General features: G+C 42.2%; 1 long non-coding RNA gene across 1 annotated transcript; it reads right to left on the bottom strand.

Annotated features, from left to right (window-relative positions):
* Positions 1 to 2,280: 2,280 nt before the first annotated feature.
* Positions 2,281 to 9,217, bottom strand: LOC111261980 (uncharacterized). Its single transcript, XR_002681310.2, has 3 exons — positions 5,948 to 9,217; positions 4,828 to 5,111; positions 2,281 to 2,815 (listed from the first exon to the last, which is right to left on the bottom strand). It is a non-coding gene; the product is annotated as an uncharacterized LOC111261980 (long non-coding RNA).
* Positions 9,218 to 10,367: the final 1,150 nt, after the last annotated feature.

Raw genomic sequence — 10,367 nt, 5'->3', positions numbered from 1 at the left:
CGAATGCGGATTTGATGACTTTAACTAATTCTTTAATTTTTCTAACGAATTTGATAAACGGTGGTTTACCATGTGGATTCTGCTGAGAACTTGGGGCAAATAAACGATGTCTGGCTTGGACACCTAGGTTAGTTAATTCATTCCATACAAATGTTTTTTAATATATATATGTACGAGCATATCAGACTATTAAAGTCTGCCTATGAATATCACGCAATACCGTTCTGCCAGTAATTAGCCGAAAATTATCAGCACAGTGGTTATTTACATCTGTCCAGTAAAAAAAATGTAATTTTTCAAACCTATAACATTTAATGAATGCCGATTTACTTGCAGGTTTATATAGGACTAAATACACTGTATATGACTGTCACGGAATATGACTTAAGGGTTACAATGTATAGCCGTATGGTGGCAGCGAACGTAACTCCGAGCTTTTGTTTCATTTGACAAAACTAGCAATGGGTCATTAAACCATTGCCGCTGCTTGCATTAATCTAGGATATGAAAATTCACGTAGAAGTACTAGTCATCCACACGAGCGAAGACCGGTCCGCCTACCTGTGTGTCTGCTGGAGCTGACCACTGCAACGATCCGTTTTCGTCGTATTTTAAACATCACCACTAGGAGCAACAGTATCCTCGCTGTTCTTGCCGTTGTTGTTCACCATTATTCCCGATGTTACGCTGCCACCTACTTACTCTCGTCACGATTTCCAATTTGCCGCCATTGGTGCGGCGGCTTGATCCACCTCCGAACGTCATCATATCGACTTACTGGCGACATCTCCTCGTCTTGTTGACGGCGGAAGCAGTAGCTGCGGCGGTATCGGCCCAGGCATAACCAGAGTACTACTAATACGAACGTTCTATAGAATGTGTACTCCTACGACAGTAGATAACTGCGCAAACGGTGTCGCAGCTGGCTGACTGAAGTGGCCATTGGATAACTGTGAATCATGTTGCTCATTAATAACGGGCCGTCTCATTACGTACGCACAATATCCATGATAAGCCAAATCTATAAGCATATATAGCGCCAGCAGCACAATCAAGACATCAGCATAAATATCCCACAGTTGCAGCGTAGGCCTCCATTTACTTAAATGTATTGTCTTGCATCCAAGTGCTACACTGCGTGAAATTGTTATTTCGGAGTCAACGAAGTACCCAGGTAACTAATTGTCATAACCAGGTACGGGAATAACACCGAAAAAATGAACGAGCGGTATGCGCATTCTAATTAGCATTTCTATGGAAGTCCACATACGATGGCATTAAACAAGCACATCATCATTAACATAGAATGTGTCCTTACGGTAATCGCGGCCAGAGTACGGGTCGATTGCATTGCACGTGATCCATTTGCAGTTTATTACCTACAATCGCTATGAGGGGCAAACAGAAATACGAATTAAACAAGGCGCCGGACTTAAGATGCATCGCTGAAAACGTTTTTAGCACGATGACAGAGCACGGCAGGCAGTAGAAGTATTTTGGCACGATACATCAGACTGTGGATGATGTATTATGATCTCTAATTGCCTCCAATTATAGCCACGATTAATCTAATGAGTATAAGCCTTTCTTCACACTCTTTTATATTTCGTCTCAGTCATTTTCTTTGTGCTCCTGCTCATATATCATTGTTTTCCGTAGTGTCGGACGGTGGCGCTGCTGTTTTAATGTCCGTTTTGATAACGGATAAAGAAACGCTTGAGTCAGAAATGGACGGGCGAATTAACGCAAAACTTACTCCCTGCAATTTTTTCCGAAGTGACAAATAATCTGCGTCAAATGGACAAAGGGCATAGATAGAAATGTTAGCGAATACTCGATTTTTTTAATAGAGGCCAAACTCACGAGATTCTCACTTGCTGGTAATGCCAGCTGGGCACCTTGTGCCACTAGTCTTCTTGACTCAAATGCTGATGAGAATAAATGGTTACCATTATTCAGGTCTCACTCAACGCCTAGATTTCCCAGAATCGGATCGATCCGCTTACAAACTGCTCAGTTAATTCTACTTGATATAATTTTTGAAGTAACAGTGAAATGCAGATCTTCTAAATCCTCAACTACCTAAAACGTCGAGACGGTGTATGGAATCGGATAATTTTTTACGACTCCGCGCTATGCAACTTGTATACAGATATCATATATTGCAGAATATATGATGTCGATAATTTATTGTTTATCGGACCAAACCGGAGTAGTCGGTGGGAACGTCGACTAAAGAAGTTTCTGATGCTCTGATACTGCTATATCAAAGTTGAATTGTGTACTGCTGCAGCTCTTTACGTTATTATTAATCGTCGTCGACCAATAACTGATTGTATCTAAGCTCTTCAAATGTTTTTGGACGGACACATCGGGGTGCACAAGTAATCGCGTAGACATGACGACAAATGAAAGAAAAGGTTACCGTTGCCATCATCATCGGCATTGTCCATACAGCAAAAGGGAACGATTTTGCTGTTAGCACCTTCAGACCTTTTACAGTTCTATCTAAGGTACACAACCGGCATCTCCGGTAAACTCCAACGCTCTATTTATTACTAGCGTTTAGTTCGGGTTCATATCGTCTATGCGAACAAACTTACCGTTGCCGTTGTTGTCGTCACCACCGCGGCCGCCGCCGCCGCCGCCGCCGCCGCCGCCGCCGCTATTCTAGTGACGGTGTCGTCGCCCATAAAACAAAGCCATCGCTGTGGCGAGCCGTTTCAACAGCTTCTACGTCTCTTTCGGTGTCGGCGCATTGAAGTGCCCCTGAACACCTCATCCTGACGGGCCACAATAGAAATCACCACTTCAGCTAGCAGTGAAATACAGAAAGACCAAATGACATAAAAACCATAACGATAATTGTGATAATGCCCGAATCAGTAAGTTAGTAAGGGTTTTTTTCAATTTGAGCGATACTGCTTAACTATTGGGAATCTGATTTAAGATCGACTTGTTTGATTATCCTAGAAAAGAGACAAAAACAATGGAAATATAACTGGGGCAAGGAAGTTCAGACTATCCATGGGTCTCATTTATATTAGATTTACTTATTCGCCTATGAATGAGAAAATCTCTGAATGAAGCGTAGGTATGAGGAAGCTCAACGGTAGGTCTCGGCATTAAAGAACGCTTCGTTTTATACGAATTATATGGTAAGTTTTAAGTTAATACCGACAGAGACACGCTGTACCATGCTCGAGCGATATGTCTAAGCCCCAGTTAAGTCCATCTCTCAGATTTTTCAAAAAAACTATCGAATGAAATCTGCATACTTAATGCCTATAGCTATTTTTTGTTACCTGAATATTTAGCTTTGCTTCTTTCAATTTATATTGTGTATATAAGTGTGTTCGGAATAAGCTTCGTTTTTGACATGGCCCCTTCCTTGGTTTCTTCAAAAACATTCTGCCGGTGGCAGGTTCCGGCTTGTATGCATTTTTATTTGAAAACGCGGCCATTCTTTAGAAGCCAGCGTTGTTTGATATATTTCATGTTTTTTTTTTTATCCTGCTATTGGACAAAGCAACGACCGGGGCAAGAAGCGTGTGAATTGATTAATTTACGAACGGTTGTTTTAACACTTCGTTTATCGTTTGTCAGTTTATACAAACAACGACCTTTATGGGATATTGGGCGCAGATATGAACGTATCGTCTATAGCGTCTAATCTAGTTTATGAGCTCTCGCAAAGCGATCCTCGTATTAGTACTTGCTAGTTTAACAACAAACGTATTCCCTAACTTAATCAAATCCAGATTGATTCGAATGAGTTAATATGTTTGTATATTTGTGTGTTTAAACGCACAAATACAAGCAGGGCATTGCCCGCCACTCCCAATAAGACGCCAGCACAGATATCACCCACACACGCAGTCTCATCACGTTCAGGGACACATTATTATTGCCATCATTATTATTACTCAGCAGCCATCGCCTTTGCCTGTTGCTGCTCTTTATCCACAGCACTGCTTTGATTTTACGGCGGCGGCGGCGGCGGCAGCAGCATGGCCATCGGTCAAACTTCACATTATATAATAATAATCAGAATGTATTAATGATATCCTTAATAATCGTGTTACTTCTATTCGAACATTTCTCGTTTTCGTTCATCAACGCACTAATACGCTCTGTTTCACTTGCGGACCTTGTTTTTACTAATACCGAAGATTTGCTTATGAGCGTCGATATACAGCCTTCGCTAGCAGATTATGTTGCGTGAACTGATATAGTAGTCTTGCGAGCGCAGCCCAGGTCTCGTGAAGCTCGACTACCCAGTTCGGAGGTCATGAACTGGAAACGGCTGCAAGTTTATCGAGGAATAATATTACGTACTTTTGAATACTGTCAAATAACTAATTTACCATAGTTAGAGCTCAACTGACACGACGATTTCAAATCACCGACTGACGCCGAAGTGACTCATGTGCCTGTCTTCTTAGCCTGTGATCTTAGCCTGAGAAAGACACGATCGTTGCTGGTGACTCTTGGAGTCTCTCGCGCTTCTAACTCTCAAAGCTGTGGTGACTGTGTATCTGTTCAAAACACTGACAAGGCCGCTATCCCAATACGAGATTTTAAACGCACGTACACCCTGCCCAAGCGAAACGGCTTTCAACATACCTAGTCACATTAACAGCATCAGGTTCACTTCCGGAATCGTCGTTGCAAATTTACGTAGAATTACATGCAGGTGCGGCCTCACCTTCGACGATATACCCCTGATTTTCTTACAGACACCGCTTACTGTCTCGTAATAGCTATGTTAATTATATTCACTCGGAGTTACTGAACATGGTATAAGTTTTTCGCTGTTTCACGAACCTGCTACGACCACCTTCACACGCAACCGAGTCGTGCCTCTGCGTGTAGTGTAGAAAAGAGCATTTCTAGAAAACAGTCCTAAAGTGGTTCCTCGGCGCCGATTGTAATCCACATATCGCATCTTCGTAGGCAAAATCGGTGATTCTGTATCTCTCTGAATCATCAGTCTCTCAGGTGAGATTCAGTCCAGGCCCTGTCCTGTATACGACCCTCACTCAAGATCTAGGCATGCGTCTCCAACGTTTCACGCAAAATGCACATCGATGTCCTTAGAAATATACAGACTGGAAATAGAAAAAAATATTTACTGAAATGTTTTCTTTGTGTGAGGCAAATTGAATAGGAATTTTTAGTCCTGAAATGCGCTATGCTGAAGGTCGCTTTTGACAATACGGGATACTACTCAGGTTAGCAAGCTATGCTAGAGGAAGCAACCTACAGAGATTTAGGAGTTATCCTAAAATTACATAGCCTTCCATACCAGTTGCTTAAGTGCTCTCGTCAGTACAGAGAAAGTCCAATTGCTTAAGGATATATGAGTTTCCGTACCTGAATTGGCATAATTTAACTATGCCTGGATGCCTGTTTAAAAAACAGACATGGATTTGTTTCAACATGTACAAAGTTGACTTGTGAAACGTGCTTTTCGACGGTGTAACAGTTGCAAGATCAACTGCTCCAACGATGCTAAGCCTTTCCTCTCCTTGGAACTGACAAACCACAGTTCTTGAAAATGGCTTTTCAGTTGAGCTATTCGAAGGAACGACTACCTACATCAGTCTTCTGTTAAGACAAAAAGGAGACTTCTATGTTGTATTGTATAAGGTAATATCTTAATGAACGCCGCGATCGGACTTATGATGTCATACAAATGTGATCTAGCTGTTTTTGGTCTTCTGTAGAATCGTCCCATGAAACAGGCAGAAGATAAACTTGGGATATCAACTAACACACTGTTCTTCGCCATTTTGGATTCCTCCAGCCGTAAGCACATATTCTACATTTATATTCAATTAACATAATAACTATCGAATGAAAACAACTATATACGTATAGTTAAATAATTAAATCGATTTACTAATAATACTGTACTGTCAGTGTGTCAGGCGAATACACTTACGTGCGTAGTACAAGGCTTACTTCGTTGCAGTATCACTGTAAACCTTCAAGTCAGGCCCTAATCCTTGCTGGGTGAGGTCGAGCGTTGTCACCTTGGTTTAACGGTACTGGTTATTTAATGCAAAGTTTGTAATTGTTGCCTATACAGTTTAGCTCTGGTCGACCGACAAATCGGGACTGAAAGGCTGTAGTAGGTAATATTTACATTAGGCCACCATCATCAGCTTCCTTTTTTTACTTACAGCCACCTGTATTTTAGATAAATATACCTTATTCTAGCTGCCTTCCCCGACTGAGAGCATTAATTGTTCATCGCAGGTTTCAATTTGGCGCAGCACCAAGTCATTGTCATAACGCGATGGCGACAGAAAGCACACCTATTTTCGTCTTGATCCTTGATATTACTTAGTTCAGGTAATACCTATTTGACCCATTTCTTTTTTACTTTGTATGACCACGATGGACACGGATGTGGACACGCCAAATCTCGTTTTGGAATTAGTTGGTTTCCTTCACAGTTCTCAACTCTACTTTGTTACTCATTTTTGTAAGGGAATCTTCCATAAGACTCGAATTTATCCGGGGTAAATGTTTCGCTCACTGCTAGAGTAGTTGTTTGTGTTTCTGTTCGAATTTTCAAATTTCCCGCGATTCGCTAGTCTCATCTGCGAAAAGCCCGAATGACGGTTTCAGATTCGAAAGAGTGCACATATACATGAGGTTATATACTGTATTTGCTCACTTGAGAATCTCTGTTAACTCGACGATATCACTCGTGCCATTGTTACAGTTATATGCATCTTAAATAGGAGAAAAATGAATAATAAACTTAATAATATAAGAAAAATTTAGGGTAATTAGAAGAATGAACGGCTATAAATGAGCCAGTCAAGTTAACAAGGTGTAAATTACAGTTGGCGTCGCGGCATTAGTAGCTAAGCAGTGATAGCAATTGTGCGAAGAGACGCTGATACGAAACAACGCCGATTAGAAAAGCTCTGAGAACGAAATAGGTGCGAGGTGCATATGGGCATGCTGCACTGACCGCCGCGGCCGGAATAATCAAAAAAAAATCAAAGGAAACGAAGGGCTCGTTTAATGGCGGCAGTGTCTATGCTGAGTTGGCTCATCTCTTTTCTTCAGGCAGGAAGCCGTTAGCGGCGACAGGAGCCCTGGGGCGATTCTCCCTTTCCGTGACGAGGCTTGATTGCCATTATACTTTACAGATACTACCGTGGTCGCCACCACAGCCCTTCCCTCTCTATTTAACTCAGACAACAGCAGTAACAACAACAACAACAAAGAATGAACGCAGCTATAACAGGTTGTTGACTTCTGTGAGGCCAAATTATCGTTTACTAAGGCAATACATGCATGTGCATATATAGATGCGACTGTGCTCTCGGATGCAGTGAATACAACTGTCTATTAAATTGTTACACAGAGTAACGTTATATACAAAACTAAAAAAGCTATTTATTGAATCTATCTAAGTGTGTTACGATAAAACGAGTCCGGGTAGATGTTGAACGGAATATAAATTAGAAAATAAATTGGTGTTAGGAAGGATCATAAATTGTTTCTAACCGGTCCTTGAAAAATGCCGTAGCTGGCGCCTTAATTAAGCCATCGATTTAGAATTTTACCGATCACATCTGGGCAACTGTCGAGCCAATAGGAATACTCTCAATTGTTGCAATACAGGCATCTACGATGCTTTATAGACCGGCAGATGAGTACTCCAGGGGGCGATTTTTCTTTTAAATCAGTCATGAGACTGCCACTTCTAGATGGGGCCAGCTTTTATAGCCTTCCTTCCCTCTGAGGCAGCATAAACTCTAGAATCGTCGCACAGCTGTGGTAAATCTAGACAAAACATTTCTTGGTTTGTCAACCCCTATGTAGAACATTATATCATCAAAAACGGACACTACCGTTAGGACGAATGCGATCCGTGCTTTAGTTATACTGAAATCAATGTATTGTTATCGATTCGATCTGTGATGGTAGATGGCCAGCAGCAAATCTGGCGAAAAAAAGCTGTAATTACCGCAACGGACCATCTGTATGTGCGGTTTTATCCGATCTAGATGACAAAGTAAGTGACAATCAGTACTTCAGGTTAACTTAGTTCACTGCTTACTAGCGATATTAAAGTTCATATATACTTGTATATTTACATACGTTAATTTAAAAGAAGCTTTCACCGTATGCTAGTCTCAAGACGCACGCTTCAACCCCAACCTCGGTCTGCTGTACCGGCCTTTTAGTGTAGTCAAGTGGGGCTATAACCGCGAAGCCTTTATTTTTCGATGATCATATAATCATCTAACTCTTTGCAACCACCAACGAGCTATTATTCTGGGAACTAAGATAGGATAACACGGACTACATTCTAAAAAGAAACAAAGTTGTCAAGAGCCCCCCAGGGCAAGCGGAAGCAAGCAGCGCGTTCTCATCACCCAGACACCTCTCAAATGTTTCTATCGTGGCGTGCCGTGCGCGTTTCCGGCACACGACTCTAGCTTTATCTAGTCATGCGCCGTTGTTATCACATAGGCAATGTGCAATCATCAATATACAGTTACATTTAACCGCCTGAATTAACAGGCGACAGATGCGTAACTACTACAGCAGGAGCACTATTGTCTGCGATACTTCGCTGAGCCTTCGGTTCACTGATTTGTCGTCTGACGTACTTCTGCTACGATTCAACAGTGTCAATATGAAAGAGATGGCCATCCACTACTAGAAAGACCAAGATCGATGAGCAATGAGTAGCGGACAACAAACGAGTCTTCGGTCTTCATCTTGTTGTTGCAGTTGTCGTTGTCGTTGTCGCCGCTACCGCCGATGATGATCATTTGGCCGGCCGACGATCCGGACGAACAGGCGGGGGTCCCCCATTTTCGGTGCACATGAATGAACGGAGGCGCATGGAGCTGGGTGGGGCCGACCGTCAGTGCGTACGTACGCTTTGCTGAGTTGTGGGAGCCGCCGCTATAGTAGCCATACATTTCTTTTCAGAAGCCACTATTAATGCTCGTAGTATCTCTGTAGCAACTTCTGCGTTCACTACTTCGACATAGCAACGACGGCGATTCTGAGGAGCAAAAGCCAACAAGATCAAGTCGCTTGAGGATGAAGTAGTTTGAAAAAGAAAGCTTGCTGGTAACGAGAGATCTATATGGCAGTGCTTGAACATTTGTTTGACCAAACGTAGCAAAGGTGATTAACGAGTGGACAACGAAGGCCGTTAACGGGCGCTTCTGCGGGCTTGCCCTCTATGCCGAACTGGTGATGTCCGAATTACACTAACGTCGGCCGACGTCTTTTAGCGAATGGGGCGAGTGATGCTCATGGCGATGATGATGACGATGCTTTCGCTGATTAGTTTTATTATGATTCTCGGAGCATCGCCGGCGTGAGCGGGCCAGTGTATAGTCAATGCGGCTTTACATAGTTGTCGAACGTAGTTGACACGATGCGCAGATAGTTTGGGAGGATCCGCGGTGGCGCGCCCGATATTGATTTCGGATTCCGTTCTAACCTCTTTTTTATTCTTTCTCGACGCTGATGCTTTGGCACGCCAAGCGACGAAGCCACCTGAATTGCCACTTCGCTTGCCGAGTCAACAACAGCGGCACTTGTAGTAATAGAAATAGTTTCGCTATAACGGCCGCCATCTTCCAATGCAGTGCGTGCGGGCTACCTCTGCCGAAAACTCGTTTCATACTTTTGCTTGTATGGTTATTTTTTTTCAAGTGAAATTAGTAAAATAATTCAAACGTAATTAAAGATATAACTTCAAAAGAAAATGTAACAACAAAAATGGAACCGGTCCTCACGATCTCTTGGGATACAGCCGGTCTAACATGGTTTCACTTCAGATTATAATGAGATCTAAGTTCGCTGATAGACGGGAAGCAGTCAAAATTTTAATTATCTTTTATTAACAATTTACGTTTCATATAGTCAAATAATGATTTCGCCTATAAGGTTAGTGTGTAACGATATTATGACACAGTACTTATCTACAACTTTCACAAGCTGCGGTTTTTTAGGCCGGTGTCTATTAAGTACATCACATTAACACTGAAGTGGAAATGCTCGTACCAGACACAGACAATAAGCACACCGTTGCGTACAGATAACCGGGCTTGAATTCATTCCTTGATTGGTGGCGTGTAACCTACGAGGAATGAACGAACGGCCTAGGCGTCTCAGGAATAGAAGTACTTTTGTATATAAATCACAGCGAGAGTTTTATACGGTAAAAGAAAATGCTGAGCATTTCATGCATACCTCCTAATATTCCTCTCTATTTGATTCGTTGTTCTTTTTCCTTTCCGATTCGGTGAATGTTGGTCCCACGAGCGAGCGTTCGAAGGTGTTATATATGTATATGTCTATATGTATAT

The sequence above is a fragment of the Varroa jacobsoni genome, unplaced genomic scaffold (assembly GCF_002532875.2).
Source record: "Varroa jacobsoni isolate VJ856 unplaced genomic scaffold, vjacob_1.0 scaffold_621, whole genome shotgun sequence".
In the NCBI taxonomy this organism is placed as follows: domain Eukaryota; kingdom Metazoa; phylum Arthropoda; class Arachnida; order Mesostigmata; family Varroidae; genus Varroa; species Varroa jacobsoni.
Note: the sequence above shows the minus strand (reverse complement) of the source record. Positions and strands in the feature narration are given on the sequence as shown.